The following is a 20,569-nucleotide window of genomic DNA, read 5'->3' on the forward strand; positions in this document are numbered from 1 at the left end:
CACAGTGGTACTCTTGATGATCATATCATCTACATAGACGGAGTAGTTATCACCTTTGCTTTCCGCGAATATTTTATTCATCATCCGTTGATAGGTTACACCTGCGTTCTTAAGCCCAAAGGGCATGACTTTGAAGCAATAAGTGGCTTGGTGAGTCACGAACGAGGTTTTGATTCTATCTGAAGGCTCCATTGGGATTTGGTGATAACTCGACTTTACGTTAGTGAATGAGTACATGGCGTGTCCCGCGGTTCCATCTACGAAGATATCAATACACGGCAAAGGGTAGTTGTCTTTGGGACAAGCTTTGTTGAGATCTGTAAAGTCAATACACATGCGGTATGATCCGCCCGCTTTCTTGACTAGAACCACATTCGATAGCCATTGTGTATAAAGTACCTCTTCGATGGCATCGGCACGCTGGAGCTTGGTGATTTCTTCTTCTATCACCTTCTGCCTTTCAAGACCATGGTTTCTCCGTTTTTGGGCTACCGAAACCGCGTCCTTGTCGATGTTGAGTTTGTGAGTGATCACATCTGGACTAATCCCGGGGAGGATCTCATCTTTCCATGCAAAGACGTCTTCTGCCTCATGGAGAACCTTGGTGATTGCTTCCTTAATTTCTCCCTTGAGCCCTTTAGCCATTCGTACCTGTTTTTCATCCGCCATGAGGTACATCTCCGTTTCGCCCAAGGCCATTGTGACGAGTTCTTCCTCCTCATCATCTTTAGACTGGGGGCGAATCATTAATGATGCCGAATACGTCTCCTGAGCTACCTTTTGGCTTCCTATGATCATTACACCTCTCTTGGCCGTGGGGATATAAAGAGTTAAGTGGCGTATGGAGATAAGGGCTGCTGCTTCGGAGATAAAGGGTCGCCCAAGGATAATATTGTAAGCTAACTGGCCATCCAGGATAGAAAATTCTAGATCGCCTTTCCAGACTTGATCTTCATCTGTTAACTCACAATCTAGTGTTACCTGGTCTTTTGTTTGGATGGTATGTCCCGTCACTCCCAGGATGTCCACTACGGTGGTTTCCACTTGGATTGGGTCGACCATAAGCTTGGCAAATGCTCCTCTTGTGATGACATTGCACGAACTTCCGGTATCGATCATTACTCTTTTCATCTCCCAGCCTTCCACCATCATAGTAATGACCAAGGCATCCGCATGAGGAGAGATCTCCGGGCCAACATCTGCAAAAGGGCGATTAAGTGATGCCTTGTCGAGAGCAGTGGTTCTTGCCTTTTTCAGTATAGGTTGGTACCCAGGTCCGCCTGCTATGACATTGATGGTCCCTTTTGCTTTCTTCTTTGGATCATCTCTGGATCTATCACCATCTCCCTTCTTGCCATCATTTTGGATGAACCGGTCCAATTTGCCTCTCTCGATAAGCCGTTCTATTTCTCTGGCTAACTCCCAACATGTGTCTGTGTCATGGCCATTTTTCCTGTGGTATTTACAATAATTTTTGGGATTTTTCCCGGTGTTAGTGTACTCCCCCCCTTTTGGTTCGGGGTATGAAATGCTCCGCTTGTGCTGGCTGTTCTCTATCCACATTAGCACTTCGCTTTTAGAGGCATTAAGAGGTGTGAAGGACGTGACAAATGCTGATTTGTTCTTAGAGCCCCTCCGCCGGCTTCTAGAGGAGGAATCCTGGTGCTTGTCTTTCTCTCTATCTCGGTGGCGAGATTCGCCTTTGTCCTTTCTAGGCGGAGATAGTGATTCTCGGTGAATTTCGTCTACCTCCATAAAGTCCTTGCATCTTTCGATTAATTCTGCCATATCACGGGGCTTTTTCCGAATTAAATCTTCTTGCAGGCTTTTACACGTGGTGTTTTTTGCTAGAGCTTCTGCCGCCATGGAGACATCCACATCGACAATTCGTATACACAATTTGTTGAAATTGTCTACATATTCTCGGAGGGGTTCATTCGCCTTCTGCTTTAATTCAAAAAGCTTTCCTGACTTGACCACAGGAGGAATACATCCGGCGAATTTAGCACAAAACTCCCTACTCAATTGATCTCAGCTATCAATAGATCCAGGAGGTAAAGATTGGAACCAATCATAAGCGGGGCCTTCTAAGGTGGTGATAAACATCCGGTATAAGACCGCCTCACTAGTACGGTTAAGGCTGAGCAACATCCGGTACTTTCTTGCATGGGCCTCCGGGTTGTCCGCACCTATGTAAAGGGGTATATTGGGTATTTTAAAATGCCTCTCCGTTTCCTCAGCTTCGATCCACGCTATAAAAGGCGAATCACGATTGGCGAATGGATTATGCCGGGCATCCTCTTCATTAATGCGGAGCACCGTAGCTCTAACTCGATCATCAAAATTCTCCGGACCCGCCCTGGGGCGTCCTCTTCATGGCGATCGACTCAGAGGTCTCCTACGAGGAGATCTACTTGGAGAAGATGAAGAGCTGAAACCAGATAACGGATCTGATGGTGAACGTCCACCTCCACCACCGTGTCCGCCACCACCTTGTCCTCCACCACCTTGTCCATTATTGCCTCCATGGTCTCCTGAAGGAAGGTGCCTATCCTCTCCTTGGAGTGGAGGTGGCGGTGGCGGTGGCCTATCTGAACGTGGCGTCTCTACTGGCCTCTTACTTTGTCTATGACCAGTAGATGGGGGTGATCTACCCCTACGGGAGGATCTTGGTCTCCGGGGCGAAGGTGATTTCGACCGCCTACTTTTCTCTTTTCTACGCTTTTTGTGTCTTCGACCTTCTGATACGCCCTCAGGGAGACTCGAACGCGGGCGGCTTGGATTACCTAATCCGCCTAGATTTATCCTTTGACTTCCACCTGCTTCATCAGAAAATAATTGCCGATTGAGTGGCGGGTTATTACCAGCTACGGTAGTAGTCACCATGGAATCCGAGGGTTGAATTTGGAAGAATGAAGAATCATGGGCGCCAGATCCTACAATGGCTTGTTGCCATTGAGATGACGTAGGGTTGGTGCGCCGAAGCTCTGGTACTATCATGAACGACCTTAGGCGTCTCTCCATATCAGGGCCAAACGCTCTTCCTATGGCTCCCGCACATGTTTCAATGAATGCATCTCACGACAGACTCCTTCCGTCCTGAGTTGCTGGAGTACTCACATCAATGCGTCCAGCGCTTGATTCAGGTTGGCTTGAGGGTGTTACCAAGGGCGTTTCAACCCCTGAGGAGTTCTGTTCTCCATTTGTCATATCTTTTCTAATGTGAACGAAACCCTTTATTTGATTAAGAGTTCCACGTTCACCGCACCAATTGATGACTAGTGGAGAATTTTCGATAGGAATCCGTCTCTGTGGGGGCGTCGTTGGGTTCGACGGGGAGAAGCTCCGATGCCAAAGTCAGTATAGGAGAACAAAAGAGCAAACTGAATTGACAAAGGGTAAGTGAAAGTGTACCTTGATAGCCTGAGACATAGGCTATATATAGTCATGAAGCCATAACTTTTAGTAACTAGAAAGTCTCCATTAATGTTCCATTAATGGCGGTTACCGGTTTCCTTTAAGTTGGCTGTTAGCTAATTGATAGCTTATTAATGGTCTTTATAGCCGGATCGGCCCAACCGTTCTAATGGCGGATTGAGTGTTATTGGAGATTCGCCTTACAGGTTCGCTCGCGGGTCTCTTTTGGTGAGACCTTGGTGATCCGCCCGTCGGATCTCTTTGTTTCAATACGCCGCGGTATTCCCGTATCAGTTGATCAACACGTGGCGTTTTTAGGCAAATATCTCTTTTGATCCTTGGGATAATATCACAATGTTATCAAAGGCAATGAAGATGTGTCTGAAGGATTTTGTTGTTGTGTGGAAGGAGTTTTAGGAGTCACTTCAACGCCATTAAGAGTTAATAGTTTGTTTTCAGAGTTCGGCTCTTTATTGCGCCAGCAGCCTCATGCTCTTCAACCATTTGCTTTAATCGGGATACGATTTCATCATGAAAAGACATTGTCACAATTACCTGCATCATACAAGGAAAAAGAGCATATTAAAAAAGGAGAAAATATCACCTTCAGCGGTTGCATATTTATCGGAACCAGGATAAACAATGCCATGGATATGGCTGAAAAAACACATATATCCTCCGGTTCGAAGTAACTGAACCATGTCTTTATAATCCCACTGAAGGATGCATGCTTCGATCCTTTCGGCTCATTTCTCTTCGTCAAGAGTTAAAGCTTGTTTCGGTTTCCAAGTACTTAACGATTTGGGATGCGTATTCCATTTTGTATTAAATGGAAACCCTTGAATATAAGGATTGTTCGGATCTACTCCATTCGGTTCAACCCAGAACCATTTGGGTTTAAAATCTTTATGAATTTGAACTTTATCTTTGATAAAGGGTTTTAGTTTAGAAGAAAGAGTCCAATATACCATGTCCTCATCATCTTTTTTGTTCGGACGCCAATAATGGGTCTAGTCAGTTGAACACGAAGATCCCTACAAACTTCATTAAAGCTGAGGAGTTCCAACTAGGAGTTTTGTGTAATCTGGCACAGACACATGTTGAATTCTTTCAGCATGGCTACTACACCTTCATGCAGAGGAAAATGCATCTCCCATTCCAAATATTGGGTAAAAAGACCTAGTTTTATTTTGGAAATGGGGTTGTGAGTTCTTTCATTGTTTTTACGTAACGAGATGAATGAACAGTTAAGGTAGAACATTGATCTGGAGCTCTTGGTTTCGATTTTTTAGGTTTTACGACTTTCTCAACTCCTTTGGAGGCTTTGGATTTGCGGACTTTCTTAGTTGTGGCCTTATGAGCCATATGAATCAAAGGAAATAAAGAAATTACGAAGCAAAAGACTGAGAAAAGGAATAGAGGAACTTACAGGTTTTGCCAATATATGGGAGTTGGGAAAGCAAGAAGAAGGAAGTCTACCAGTTTTTTTATGATTTATAGAAAAATGGGGATGGTGAAGAGTCTTTCGTCATCATCGGGGCATTTATTAGTTAGATGTAATGATGATTTCGAAAGAGGCAATGCGTGCAAAAGCATTATTGTGATGTCATTATTTCTAGAGTAATAATGACAATTCTATAGAAGAAGCCCAGAGCTTCTCAAAAGACTTGGGGGGGGGGGGGACACCTGATATGGTAATTAATGGTTTTGAGCCTAACAAGCTAAGGTATAGGCCCATTAAATGGCCAAACATCGGCCTAATCCATTTATGGGATCTTTTCGGAAAGATGGATCAAGATGACACATGGGAAGTTTTGGATTCCAAAAGACACGATTAACTCTGCTTTACTGCGGAATTATAGGGTCTGAAGCCTATAAGGAGCTGACACGTGTATATCACACAAGCTCATTTATAAGTAATTGCCTATAAATAGCTCATAAAGGGGAGATACAGTTACATAACTAATATTCACTTATTTATCACTGAACTGCTTTCAAGTTGGTACTCTTTCTAAGATACCTCACTGACTTAAACATCGGAGAGGGTTTGCGGACTTCGGCCCCTGTTTGACTGTGTATTATGTTCTCAGGTCACCGGAAGCAATTTACTAAGAAGATTCTGAGATTCCGATATCAGTAACTACCAAGATTCATGTGAATATTTTACATGACACATTGAAATCCAAATACGAGTTAGGACCTACTTGATTCATGTGTTAGTTGATAATTATTATTGTTATTTTTACTATTTAATGTTATTCTTAGTTGTATATTGATTGATTATTAGTTTTTGATAAAATTATAATTAGTTGTTGATGTTAGTATGTAGAATGAGTAATATGAACATATTTAAGATAAGGTTTAGATATCATAAACGTGTTACTATATTGAGTAAGGGCAAATTAGTATTTTAAAGAGATAAGGTGCACACACATATCTTCATTATTGACACCTAAAAACAATTTTACCTCTTACGATATAAATGATACAATTATACTTCTAAAGTTTACAAGTTGGATCAATTTACGCCTAAGTAACATTATACTCTAAGTAACCATGAATCTCATTATATGCACTCCTCTTATGCATCATATTATTAATTTAATACTAAACATTAACATATCAAAGGCATGTATAGACTTATTTTTTTAAGTTAAAAAAGAATATCATGTTTACATATTTCTTCGATTTGGTGTAGAATACAAAATATTTTTTTTTGAACTTTTTCTTTCTACAAGTAAATGCTTGTCTTTAATTTGTGATGAAATATAGATTACAAGATTCATGACTGTTTAAAATGCTCTTTTTTTGTAGGAAAGGAAAAGAAAAAAAACCAACAAAAAAACCCGCTCAACCCGGGATCAGCCTAGGAAAACTGACCCCCACCATATCCTCTAAGATCATAGAAGAGATGAAGACCGGAGGAGAAGGAAAAGTAGATAGACCCAACATCCTAGAATGCCCTTCCAACGCAAGACGGTCCGCTACGCGGTTCTGCTCCCTATAAATATGAGTAAAACCAATAGACTCAAAGGAGGATCCAATCCTTTTAATGCCTTTGATAATGTTCAGGCTATTCAGGCAGATAGCATTGCCCTTAGAAATCATTTTAACCGCTTCTTGGTTATCTGACTCAACACGAAGCTTCTTCACCCCTAGATCCTTAGCAAGCTTCAGGCCCGAGAAAATCCCCCAAAGCTCAGCAGAAAAGGAAGACCCAATACCCAAATTCTGAGAGAAGCTAGAAACCCACCTGCCACCATCGTCTCTAAGGACCCCCCTGCGGCAATTCTCCCGTCTCTAAGATAAGAACCATCAGTGTTGAGCTTAACCACACCTTCACTCAGCCTACACCAGCTTAAAAGATTGACCTCCTTCCTCTGAACAGCCCTAGCCAAGGGGTCTTCAACAAAACTCTCAACCAAGGTACTAATCTTTTTAGAAAAGAATTCTAGGACATTTGGCTCAGAAACCACTCCTCCTCCAAAAATCTCCTCATTTCTCCATCTCCAAATCTGATGGCAAACCACCATAAAAAGAAGAACACCCTGATTCCCATCAGGCAGAAGAATCCCTTTAATTCCATTTACAAACCAATCATTCTCAGAATGGGCTAAAAAGGAAGAAAGCACATCCTTAGGGAGAATTCTCCTCCAAACCTCTTTACTTTTCTCAAAATCCCTCAGAGCATGGCACAAAGTCTCCTCATACCCTCTGCATCTGCCATAGGCTCCAGAATCCACTAGATGCCTCATTTTCTTATTCGATTTAGTAAGCAACCTATTTCTAGCCCCAAGCCACAGGAAACTCCTAATACGGTAAGGAACTTTTAAGGCCCAAATCGTCTTCCACACCCCAGGGGACGAGGAATCCAAACCTTGATAGAACGCCTGAAAAGCAGATTTACACGAATAGGTCCCATTGTTAGTCAGCGCCCAACAGTAACTATCCTTGTCTTCAATTTGATTACTAATCTGAACACCTCTAATTGTAAGGATCGATTCCAGACTGAGGTAGGAATCAAATTTATCCGAAATCCACTCACCTTCAGAATCCACCACATCAGCAATCCTCCAGTCCTGAATGTCCAACGGGGGCAAAGAAGTACAAACCTCCAATAGAGGCTTCTTACCTATCCAAATATCCTTCCAGAAGCTGATGGACCTGCCATTACCCACATTCCACCCAATCCCAGAACAAAATTCAGCAAAAACCGCACTAATGCCTTTCCAAAGAAAGGAACAATTAACCACTCTATCCTTAGGCCCCCCAAACACCTTATCCTTGCGATATTTACCGTATAAAAGCTGGACCCACAGAGCTGAAGGAGGCTACTACATCCGCCACATGAGTTTCATTAATAAGACTTTGTTATTATCTTTGGCTTTCCTAATGCCCAGACCTCCCATCTCTTTAGGCTAACAAACCTCACTCCAAGGAACAAGGTGGATCTTTCTCCCCTCCTCAGCTTCCCCCCACAGGAACCTACGGTTAATTTTATCAAGATCTTTAAGCATAGGTTCAGGAAGATGACAAGCCTGCATAATGTGATTGGGAGTCGCACAATTAACAGATTGAATTAACGTAAGACGGCCCGCGAGAGAGAGAGTCTTAGCTTTCCACGTGGCACACTTCATATTAGCTTTATCCAAAGTATCTTTAAAAGACACTTTAGACACTCTCTCACTATGGAGGGGGATACCCAGATACTTCCCGAGAGAGCAAGTCAGAGGAATACCCGACAAATCACTCAACCTTTTACAGACTCTCTGGTTCATATTTTTAGAGCACATCATTCTAGACTTTTGGACATTAAGCTTCTGACCAGAGGCTGAACAGAAACAATCAAGAATATCCATAATAACACTCAACTGCTCCTCATTACCTTCCAGAAAGATCAGAACATCATCTGCAAAGAACAAGTGAGTAACCTGGGGACAAAAACTATTGATAGCCACTGGGTGGAATTCCCATTATCAACAGCATCTTGGATCAGATAAGACAACCTCTCCATTGCAATAACAAATAAGAAGGGGCTCATTGGGTCTCCTTAACGGATACCCCGGCCCGGAGAGAATTCCTCTGACATATCCCCATTAATCAAAACTTGAAAGACAGGAGAAGAGATACAAACCTTTATTAACCTTCTCCAACTATCCGGGATCCTAGCTCTCTCCAGACTCTCCATCAGGAAACTCCAGTTGATGCGATCATAGGCTTTCTCCAGATCCAACTTAAGAGCCACAATGCCTTTCTTCCCCTTCCTAATCTTCATAGTGTGGACCATCTCTTGGGCAATCACCACATTATCCATCATTTGTCTACCAGGCACAAAACTTCCCTGATTCTGAAAAATAATCTCAGGAAGGATGCAATGGATTCTATTAGCCACAATCTTTTTAATAGTCTTATAGAGAACATTACAAAGACTGATAGGCCTCATATGCAAAAAAGAAGAAGGCTTCTCAATTTTAGGAATCAGAACCAGAAGGGTTCTATTCACCAGCCTGATATCCTGAGAACCATTAAAAACACCTAAGATGAAGTTATAAATACCTTCCTTCACAACCTCCCAGTGCTTATGATAAAAACCAGCAGGCAGACCATCAATCCCAGGAGCTTTAGTAGCCTCAATACTAAAAATGGCTTGGTCAATTTCCTTCAGGGAAATAAGGTGGAAGGCATCCAGAATACCATCCTCTCCAACCATAGGAAAAGTAGCAACAGAATGAGCCTTCTCCAGATGAACAGGCTCCTCTTTAAACAGGTCCTTATAGAAATCCAGGGTCAAGCTCCGAATATCATCATCCTCATACACCCAATCTCCATTAGAGTTCTTAATAGCATCAATCATATTCCCCTGCCTTCTAATGATGGTAGAGAGATGAAAATACCTGGTATTTCGATCCCCATCTCTGATCCAGGACTTCCTAGATTTTTGAAACCAAAGAAGCTCCTCCTGCCTGAGCACAACTTCTAGCTCCTTTTGAAGGGTTCTGAGAAAGCCATTCAAACTGTGATCAAACCTAATCTCCAACTTACGCTGAATGCCCTCAATTATATTCAATAATTTATTCTTCCTCCTAATAATATGCCCAAAGACATTTTTATTCCACCCTAGCACATTTTTCCTGAATCCTTCAGCAGATTGAAGGACATTCGAGTGAGGCTTCCAATTATCTTGAACGAATTCCTTAAACTTAGGATGAGACTCCCAAGCCAACTGATAACGGAACGGTCTCTCTCCTTTAGGAGGATTGCCTCTCATCAGCCTAAATAAGATAGGACAGTGATCCGAATGACGGAACATGAGATTTAACACAGAACTTTCAGGGAAAGTAGTCTGAGCTGAAACATTAGCATAAACCTTATCCAAACGAACAAAGGTACTGTTGCGCTTCCAAGTGAACTTATGACCAGAGGCCCCAAGATCAGAAAGCCCACATAAACCCATACTATTCTTATGGTGAAGGCAGCGATTAACATAATGATGCGAACCCCCTCTCTGATCACTCATAAAAGCAATATCATTAAAGTCACCAGCCACAAACCAAGACATAGATATGTTAACACTCATAGAGTAAAGAACCTCCCAAAGCCGTTTCCGATTGGCCAAGATAGGGCCAGCATACACCAGGGTAATAAAAAAAGTTTTATTACCGGAGACACTCACTTTACAATGAATAAACTGCTTATCCATGCTAATAATATCGAAATGAACCCGATCTGGCTTCCAGAAAAGCCAAATCCCACCAGCCTCCGATCTAACACAGTTCCAGTTCCTAAACTTTTTAACCACCTCATCTGCTTTATCTCCACTAATCTTAATTTCCATTAAAGCAAAACAAGAAGGATTAAACTGTTTAATTAAATCATTAACATGGATACGGGTAGCCTTGCTAGCCGCACTTCTAACATTCCAACACAACAAATCCATAGAAAGGAGGAGAACTGACCGCACCCACAAACCTAAGCCAGGTATTTATTAGGGGCTCCTGAGAGCCTCGCCGAGCTACCCGTAGGCCCCCTCTTCTCTGGTAAAGCCATAGTGTTCTGGACACTTTTTTGCTTTCCCTTTAACTTTTTCATACTAGTTTTATTAACTCCCATAGTCTTCCCAATCCTAGGATCACCACAAGGAATAGGAATGCTAACCTCATTTATCTTCTTCATCCTTTGTGCAACCAGGGCCAAGTTCCCCCCTGGGCTTCATCTTTGGAGACAAAAAGGGGGTTAACAGATTCAACCACCTTATCGGAAGGTTCAACAGACTCCAAACCTGGCGTGCTTTGATCAATATGCTCATCAACCTGGTCAGAACCTTGTACTTCCTCAATAGTCAGGGCCCCAAATCTGGATCCTGACGTGAACTCTGAAGCAGCTCCAGTAACCTCCCTTGCTTTGGGGTTAGGCTTCTCCTTGACACTTGGATTAGTAATAGGCTTTGATAGGGTAGATTTCATATTAATGTTAGATTTCATATTAATGTTAATATCAGGAGGACGATTTAGAACAACTGAAGGTTGTGTTCTTCGTCTAGCATACCTCTTCGCCACCATCCAGGGTCCAAAATTCCCTCCATTACCCTGGCTCCCTTCAGTTCTCCCAACACCACCCTCAACAACCTCTTTTACAACCTTTTCCCTTTTAGGGCACCCCTCCTGAGTATGACCATACATGCCACAATCATAACAAATATTATGTAAGCCTTCATACTCAATAAAAAACACCTTGTTATACACACAGAATTTAGACAACAAGGGTTTTGCAAGATCAACATCAATACAAACCCTTGCAAACTTGCCCCTAATAGCACCAATTGTAGTTTTGTCCACATGGTGAACCTTCCCAACCAGACCTCCTATTTTACTGAGAAAAATTTCACTATAATACTCAATGGGAAGGCCCGGGAACCTAACCCAAGTCAAAATCCTGTTAACCGAACAATCATAAGCATTAAAATTAGGAACCCAAGGCCGTAAAGCCAGAACATGGTTAAAAATAATATACTGGCCCCCATTGATCACAATATTATAATCCTCAATTCGAGTAAATTTAATGACATAGTAGTCATTTTCCAGGTCAGTAATACTGACTTTCCATTTCCTAGCCCACTGAGCTTGGATCCTTTGTGCAAAATAGTTAAATCTAATTCTCTTCCAAAGCACTGTAACTATTAAAGACACCTTCCACTTATTCCTGAGCTCCCGCTTCTCTGCTGAGGAGAGCCTAATCACAAGACAAAGAGGATCGTCTTGATCACCATCCTCTTCATCAGAATCCGAGTACATATCATCAGACTCCCCCACCATCAATACTTCCTCCATACAAGGCTCCTCCTCGACCACCCCCATAACCGTATCTTTCCAAGAACTTTTCCCTATTTCGTTCATACTAACCCTAGACCTGGGGGGAACCTCGTTCCCCTGAACCTGAGCTCCACACTCATCACCCAACCTACCCGCTCTATTATAAAGAAACTGACCCGAGGCAGCCTGCCCCACTGCCGCCGCCCCAGCCTACCCAGCCCCAGCACTGCCCGGGGACTTGCTGCCAGCGCCAGACCCAACACCGGCGCTCCACGCCCAATGCCCAGCAGCGCCACTGGCGCCTGCTGCGCAGTGCCTTGCGCTGCCGGCGCTCAACCCGACGCTAGGCATGAAGCGCCCAGCCTCACCCCCCGAGATCGGAGGCGCCTTACCCCCAGCGTCCGACACCGACACAGATCCTGCCGCACAAACAAACCCCCCCAGCCGCAACTCCTCATCAAGCGGCGCCTCCAACACGCCCTCCTTCCCATCACCCCTTGGACCCCCTGCCGCGCCGCCTATCGCACCTCTCGGCACCAACCCCTTCGCACGCCCCCCTTCCTCCTTCCCCCCTTCACCCTAACGCCCCAAATCCCCAGCCCGCCTTCCCCATCCCCGCCGATCTCCCCTTCCCGATCTGCCCAAGCCGCTGCCGACACCATCCCCTCACCGCCAACAGCCGCCCCCCTTTCCCTAGATCTGTCCCTCACTCTTTTCACCATAAACCCTAGCACAGGTTTAAAATGCTCTATTAATAATAATTAAAAATTGATATAACTTTTGGAGATAAAATTGATCCAATTTATAAAGTTAGCAATATAATTGTATTATTTATGATGTTAGCAAAATTGGTCATATGAATGTAATGTTCTGTACATTTTTTTTTGACAACGTAATGTTTTGTACATTATTCCTATTTTAAATGGATGTATTGTTAAATTGTTTAAATAAAACAAAACTTAAAAACTTGTTATAAATACAAAACAAAATAATATATTAAATAGAAAAAATGAAGTACTGATAAATTATTTACTCCAACAGATATAATAAAGCTAACTATTCGATAACTGAATGAGCATTGAAAAATTAAGAAATGTTAACAGACTTCATCTTGTGTTGTGGAATTGCACTCAAACATTCTCTCTCCTTCTTCTGTTAAAAGTACCATTACACTGCCACATGTCAGTCTATCATTCGATTTGGGTTTTGTTTCGGTGCTCTAAGGAGTTGCTTAAGTGTGTCCCACAGTACAGATTGACTTTTATTTAGGAGCATCCCATAACCCATTGCAAGATAAGAATTGTATGTGATACTGTATGAGAGTACGATTCTATCTATCTAAATAAAGGGTACATTGTTTATTAGAAAAATAATGGTAAAAAGCATAATTAAACCTTTGAACTTTATATATTTTAAGGATCAAGTCATTGATCAATTATTTTTTCATATTCAGCAATTGTTTATTGATTTTGTTATGGATTTGGTTTTTATTTAACTTTTCGGTCGAGTTTAAGAGATGAGAAGATCGATTTGACGATTCTAATATTGAAAATCACAAAATGAGAGGAGAGAAAATCGAGTTTGGAAGAATAAATTGGAAATTAATTTCTATAATTTCGTTTTAGTTTTTAATTTTTATCTCTCATAGTCAAAGAATTCTTATTTTTATTTATCCGTATCAACAAGTTGAATCGCTCTAACGATGTATTCAGCACAAACTCGATGAAAATGGTTTTTAGCAAAAATAATTAGACATATTACTTGATAATATGAAACTCTGCCAAACTGGTGTTCGTACCACCAAGCCAAAACCCAGTGATGACCATCAAATATTATTCGATTTGGTAGAATATCGAGGAGTTAATCGTACTTTCTGTTCACCTGTACAAATTTTGAAATATTATCTGCAAATATATTTAAATCATACATCTCTATGAAAACAATCAACTATTCTCGGATTAATTTAGTCTATATGATAGATGCGAGTATAAATAAATTAATAATGAAGTCAATAATCATATATTGGTATGTGTTATATTTAAACTAATTAACATAAATAAATAAATTTTGGTTCGTTTGTTTGTCAGAAAATACCGAGAAAGAAATTTGTATCTGTTGGAAAATAAAATATATTTTTTTTGTTACAACACCGAAAAATGAGAAGAAGTGGTGAATAACCATTATTTATAAAATGAGAAAAAGAATAAATTAGAGTTCCAAAAATTTAAAAAAATGTTTTACTCTTGTAAAATAGAACATTCTGCTCACTTTTACTCTTGTAAAATAGAACATTCTGCTCACTTTCTTCATAGTTTTTTTCTTTTCCGTTGACTGATTTACAATTTTCTAGCAACTTATTTTCATAAATAAACAAACACCGAAAAATCACAATTTTTTTTATTGATATCTAAGATTCGGAGCTTAATAGATAGTTAACCTGAAAAGTTCATGAGATTTAATTATTAAAACTAGAAAATCCAGGGGCTTAATCATATTTTTTACATTTATTTACTTCGCATATTATTATTTTTAAAATATAATAAATAATTAGTTTTTAATTTTTTTTTTCTAAATTTTAAGGTACAACAAATAAAGAAATTAAAATGAAAATAACTGAGTTTAAATGATACAATTTGAATTTAAAATTCTCATTTGATAACAGTGAGCTGCTATCGCTAAACGCCCGCCACCCGCTCCTCTCCCTCGTAGCACCTAAACCAATGTTAGCACAAGAGCTAATTGATTATTCGAACTGTTGCTGGAACCGTGAGCTGCTAATCAGGTATTACAGGCTGATGATGTAACTGAGATCCTTAAAATCAATATTAGCTTCAGACTCCCGGCCGCCAGGTTGTATTGGGGCCTCACAAATTCTGGTATGTTTTCCATTAAATCTTGCTATTACCTTGCAGAGAGTGTTAGGAGTTCAAATAGCAGCCAGGGCACTAGCAATCCGAGAAACCGACTATTCAAGCAGATATGGACTCTCAACTTGCCAGCAAAAATAAAGCATTTTGTGTGGAGGATTGCTCGGAATAAGATACCGACTGGTGAAGCACTCGTGAGGCGAGGAATCACCAACATACCGTCCTGCTGCTGCTGCAATTACGGCTATAAGGATGCTGAGCACTGTCTCCTACGGTGTCCGTTCGCAAAAGAAGTGTGGCGTGGTGCTGACCTACCTTTCCGAGTTGATAAGGTAAATACTACTGATATGTTCGGTTGGCTTGAGTACTGTCATGCGCAATTACAAACAGATGAGCTTGAACTAGTGACTGTGCTTACCTGGTGGATATGGTACAAACGAAATGTCTGGAGGAATGACCAATCATGGATACCGTCCGAGATTCTCATGTTGAAAGCTAAGCAATTCCTTTCTGATTGGTGCCAAACAAGAACGACGGCTTCAAACCGAACGGTTAATACCAGTGGCTCTTGTGATGAAACTGTTGATCCTAAAAAATCTTGGTGTCGCCCCCCCGCCTGGTGTTATAAAAATCAATTGTGACGCTTCTATGGGGGATAATGACCAGGATTGCAGGGCCGGGTTAATTGCGAGGGACTCTGCTGGCTCGGTAATGGCGTCTGCATCTGCATGTGTACCAATTGGACCAAGTTCAATAGCAGCAGCTGCCGAAGCTCGGGCTATCCTCGAAGCACTGATATGGGCTCGGGACTGTGGATTCCGTGCTATAATGGTGGAGTCCGATGCAAAGGTGGTGATTGACACAATCCATGCTAATGTCCTTCCAAATTCGGCCTTACAGGAACTCTTCATCGATATACGCACTCTGGCCTCAAGCTTTGCTAGTTGCTCATTCATACATGTCCCTAGACATAGTAACTGTGTTGCTCATGCGATAGCCCGTTGGGCGAAGGGATCAACGAACCCAATTTATTTGATTGAGGAGGTACCGGCCTCTGTCTGGAAACTCATATGTAGTGACTCTGCAGATTCTGCAACTTAATGGAAATTTTGCCTTAAAAAAAAAAAATCTCATTTGATAACAAAACTACTATAAAAATATATCATTGGTTATATTAATCAAGACATATATAAATGTTTTATATTAATTAACTTATATTTCAATTCATGCTTCGTTTTTATTATTTTGGCAAAAAAAATCTTAAGTCCCTAATCTTTATCATTGTTCTTGATTAAACACTTGATTTTTATTTTTCATACGTATTGAGTCCTTCATAAATGGTTTAATTAACGAAACTGATAGTGAGGGGCCTAATGTGTGTGAAAGTTAAAATTCAAAGACTTAATTTGGACAAGTTTATGGGACGGTAGAAGTATCAAGACAAAATGATAAGAAACGATAAAAGTTTAAGGGTTGAGTTATGGATTTAACACGTATTTTAAGTCGAAGATTGATTTGACCAAGTTAATGGCACGAAATGGAGTATATTATAAGATATAAAAAATAACTTCAATATTAATAATTAAGAGTAATTTTATCCACATTAAATGACAATTATAATTGATATAATTTTTGAACCTAAGAAATTGAGAAATTCTCGCTGCTGTCGAGTTCCTTGAAACCCTGCCGCCGCTTGATCCCTCCCCTCGCCGCCGCCTGCTCTCTCCCTTTACCCACCCACACCGCCGTTGCCTAAATACCTTTCCCCTTTGCTCTCCCTCCTTAATACACGCTTTATTCCTATGGATTCCATCACCAACATGAGCGCCATGTTAACATTGGAAGAAGAGGCGCAGTCGAGCCTGGTAATCCAACCGAAAGAAATTGACTAGAGCTCTCGACCACAATCTTGGTCTATGCTAGGGTCCTTTTTGACGGATCGACCGATTAAGAGCGCATTCATGAAGACAATGATTGCCGATGTTTAGAGTCCCTCGAAGGGGCTGTTTGTTGAAGATTTGGGACCAAACCTGTTCCGTTTTGAATTCTACCACCCTTGGGAGCGCAATAGAGTAATCCAGGGAGGGCCTTGGACCTTTGAACAACACCTGCTAATTTTGCACCATCTGGATGAGGGGCAAAATCCTATGGACATCAGTTTATCTCACTCAGAGTTCTGGATACAGGTATATGATCTCCCCATTGGTTTTATGTTGGAAAAAATTGCTGCTAGCATTGGGAATTTTCTGGGATGCTATGTTGAAGCTGACCCGAATAATTTCACGGGGATTACTCAAACATATCTCCGTATCCATGTGTCAATTGATGTGTTCCGCCCTCTGAAGAGGAAAATGCAGATCAGTATGGCTGGAGGAAAGGTCTTATGGGTTAACTTTAAGTATGAGAGGCTACCTACGTTTTGCTTTGTATGCGGTCTTATAGGGCATGCTGATAAATTTTGCCAAGCGCTATTGTAGGTGACTGAGCGAGGCAAAATTGACAGAGCTTATGGTCCTTGGCTCCGAGCACCTCCCCGCCGCTTCCAATCTCAACCATAGTCTAAATATTTATTACAACGACCCCTGCAGGTGTTATCTCAAACGGAGAAGTGTAATACTAGTTCAGTTGGCATACCCCTGGTGGCAACGAAGATCCCCCTAGGATTTACATCAATTCTTAATCCGGCTGCCGAACAAAGCAATAAGGAGAATATCCCATGGAGTGGGGCTATTTTCACAAACACCATTTCGCATACAGAGGATGAACACGGTATAGAGGTTCTTGACCTGAAACAGAAACGAGTAGTCACACAGATAGTAAACAGTCAGGGTGAGTCTCCAAAGTTTATGGAGTGTGAAGCGAGCAGTGGTCAGGAGGGTGAAGAGTAGATCAGTTTGTCATCAGAAGCGGGCCAAGGGATTCCGGCTCGCAAAGATCAATGAGTATTCTATCCTGGAACTACCAGGGGATTGGGAATGCCCGGACAGTTCGTCAATTGGTTCATCTCACAGCCAATCTTCATCCTGATTTTATCTTCCTCATAGAGTAAAGTGTAGCCGTGCTAAAGTTGAAGTCTTAAAAAAGAGGCTTTCTTACCAGGGTCTGTTCTTTGTGGAGCCGATAAGCCTTGGAGGTGGGTTAGCTCTGATGTGGAAATCTGCCAGTTCGGTTCAGTTACTAGGCTACTCTTCTAATTTCATTGATTTCAAAGTTATTTTAATAGGTTTGCCGGAGTATCGATTAACCGGTTTTTATGTCTTCCTAGAGAGGTCTAGAAGAGTTGATTCTTGGCAGTTATTGAGGAGGTTAGGGGCTAATTGTACAGGTCCTTGGGCTATTATAGGCGACTTTAATGATATGCTCTCACACACTGAGAAGCGAGGTGGTAACATGCATCCTCCTACACTACTTTGGGGATTCAGGGAAGCTGTTTCAGATTATGGTTTAGCCGAGGTTCGAATGACGGGTCATCCCTTTACGTGGGAGAGGGGCCGCGGATCGGTTAAGAGAAGCTCGACCGTGCCTTAGCAAACTCTAGCTGGTTCGCTACTTTCAATATGGCGTATGTTAGTAACGAGGATGCCCAATGCAGCGATCATACAGCCCTATTCCTATCTCTGATATCCACCCCAGCTACTTCTGTGCATCCATTCAGATTTGAAAATTCTTGGATTCAGGAAGCGGACTGTTCTGATCAGGTGAAGTTGGCATGGACCAATTCGGACAGCCGAGACTTAGTGCAAAGGCAATGAAATTATGGTGAAATGCGGATAGTAGTTCGAACCCGTTTTTAAAAACCAGATCCGTCACTGTCGGGATGAGATTAAACGACTGAAAGACAAAACCGATGATTAAGCCAGGGAAGCTTTTCAGTCTGCTCGTATTCGGCTGGACGACATCCTTCTACAACAGGAGGTATATTGGAGGCAGAGGAGTAAGACTTTATGGCTTCAAGCGGGTGATATGAACTCAAAGTTTTTTCACTCAATTACAAATAACAGGAGAAGGAAAAATCAGATAAGTTGTTTGAAGGATACAGCTGGTAACTGGCTTGACTGGCAAACAGGTTTGTCATCTCATATTTCATATTATTTTACCAATATCTTTGCTTCCTCTGGTTGTGTGACAGACCCTATTCTGAGTAATGTCAGCAAAAATATCGCCTGAAATTAATGCTGACCTCCTCCAACCATTCACTGAAGAAGAGATCAAAAGAGCGGTCTTCTCTATGCATCCAGACAAGAGTCCTGGACCTAATGGTTTCAACCCGTGTTTCTATCAACATTATTGGGGTCTGGTCGGCCCAGATGTAGTAAAATCCTGTATTCAGTGGCTAAATGAAGGAGTCTTTCCAGAAAGTATCCATGAAACAAATATTGTGCTGATCCCGAAGAAGAATGTTTCCGAAGAGGTCGCTGATCTGAGGCCGATAGCTTTGTGTAATGTAATTTACAAGATACTTGCCAAAACAATTGCTAACAAACTAAAGAGGGTCATTGACACTATAATCTCTCCAACACAGAGTGCCTTTATCCCAGGTAGGCTTATTACTGATAATGTTATGCTGGCATTTGAAGTAAACCATTTTCCGAAGCATAAAACTCAGGGCCACCAAGGTTTTGTTTCACTGAAATTAGATATGGCCAAAGCATATGACAGAGTAGAGTGGGAGTTCTTGAGACAGATCATGCAAAAATTGGGCTTTGACAGCCGATGGATCTCTCTTGTCATGCAATGTGCCACGAAGGCAAAATATACGGTTATCCACGGTAAACATTCGATTGGACCATTTCTGCCCCAATGCGGACTGCGGCAGGGGGACCCCATCTCACCTTATCTCTTTTTGATTTGTGTGGAAGGCCTCTCAGCTTCACTATCTGAACTTGAAGCTCAGGGTTCAATCACAGGGTGTCGAATAGCGAGATCAGCCCCGTCAATCTCTCACTTATTCTTTGCCGACGACAGCTATCTGTTTTGCAAAGCATCCAGAGAGGAGAGCTTAAGGGTTAAACAGTGTTTGCTATAATATGAAGCTGCTTCTGGGCAAAAGGTGAATTTTCAGAAATCCTCCATCTCCTTTAGCAAAAATTGCAGCTCCGCGCTAAAGTCTGAATTGAGATCACTGTTTGGGATTCCAATGGGTACGGTAACAGCCAAGTATCTGGGCTTGCCAACACTAATTGGGAGGTGTAAATCACAGGTCTTTCAGTACATTACTGATCGGGTTAGAAGCAGGGTGGCGGGTTGGAAATCAAAGCTCCTTTCGCGGGCCGGAAAAGAGGTTTTACTAAAGTCAATTATCCAGGCTCTCCCTTCTTATGCTATGAGTCTATTTTTATTACCTTAGTTGCTTTATGCGGATATTGAGAGAATGATGAACTCTTTTTGGTGGGGTTCTTCGAGTTCGGAAGGAAGAGGAATTCACTGGAAATCATGGGATCGCTTGTGTGCTCCGAAGTGTGATGGAGGTATGGGGTTCAAGAAATTACACCTCTTCAATTTAGCCCTCTTAGCCAAACACGGGTGGAGGCTGCTCTTGAATCCAAACTCTCTTGTTGATCGAGTCTACAAAGCTAAATATTACCCTCACTCCTCTTTTTTGAATTTTGAATTTGGCTATAAGCTAAGCTTTATTTGGAGGAGTGTCCATGCGGCTCAATCAGTTATGGCGATGGGGGCTCGAAAGGTGGTTGGTTCAGGGGATTCGATTCACATTTGGAAGGACCCATGGCTGTCTGACTCGACTAATCCATTTGTGGAGAGCACCCCTTTCACGGGCCTTGGAAGTGACATGGTCGTAAGCCTGAGGAACGACTTAGGGGAATGGTGTAGGAAAATAGACAAGCCTAGGCATAGCGGAATAATAAAATTTTATCTATTTTATCTATTTCCCTTTTCCAAGATCTGTTAATTGTTATTTCATATAAAGAGGGATAGAAAGTAATACCTTTATTGAAGAACTATCTACCGTTGCAA

The sequence above is a fragment of the Euphorbia lathyris genome, chromosome 2, assembly GCF_963576675.1.
Source record: "Euphorbia lathyris chromosome 2, ddEupLath1.1, whole genome shotgun sequence".
Taxonomy (NCBI): Eukaryota; Viridiplantae; Streptophyta; class Magnoliopsida; order Malpighiales; family Euphorbiaceae; genus Euphorbia; species Euphorbia lathyris.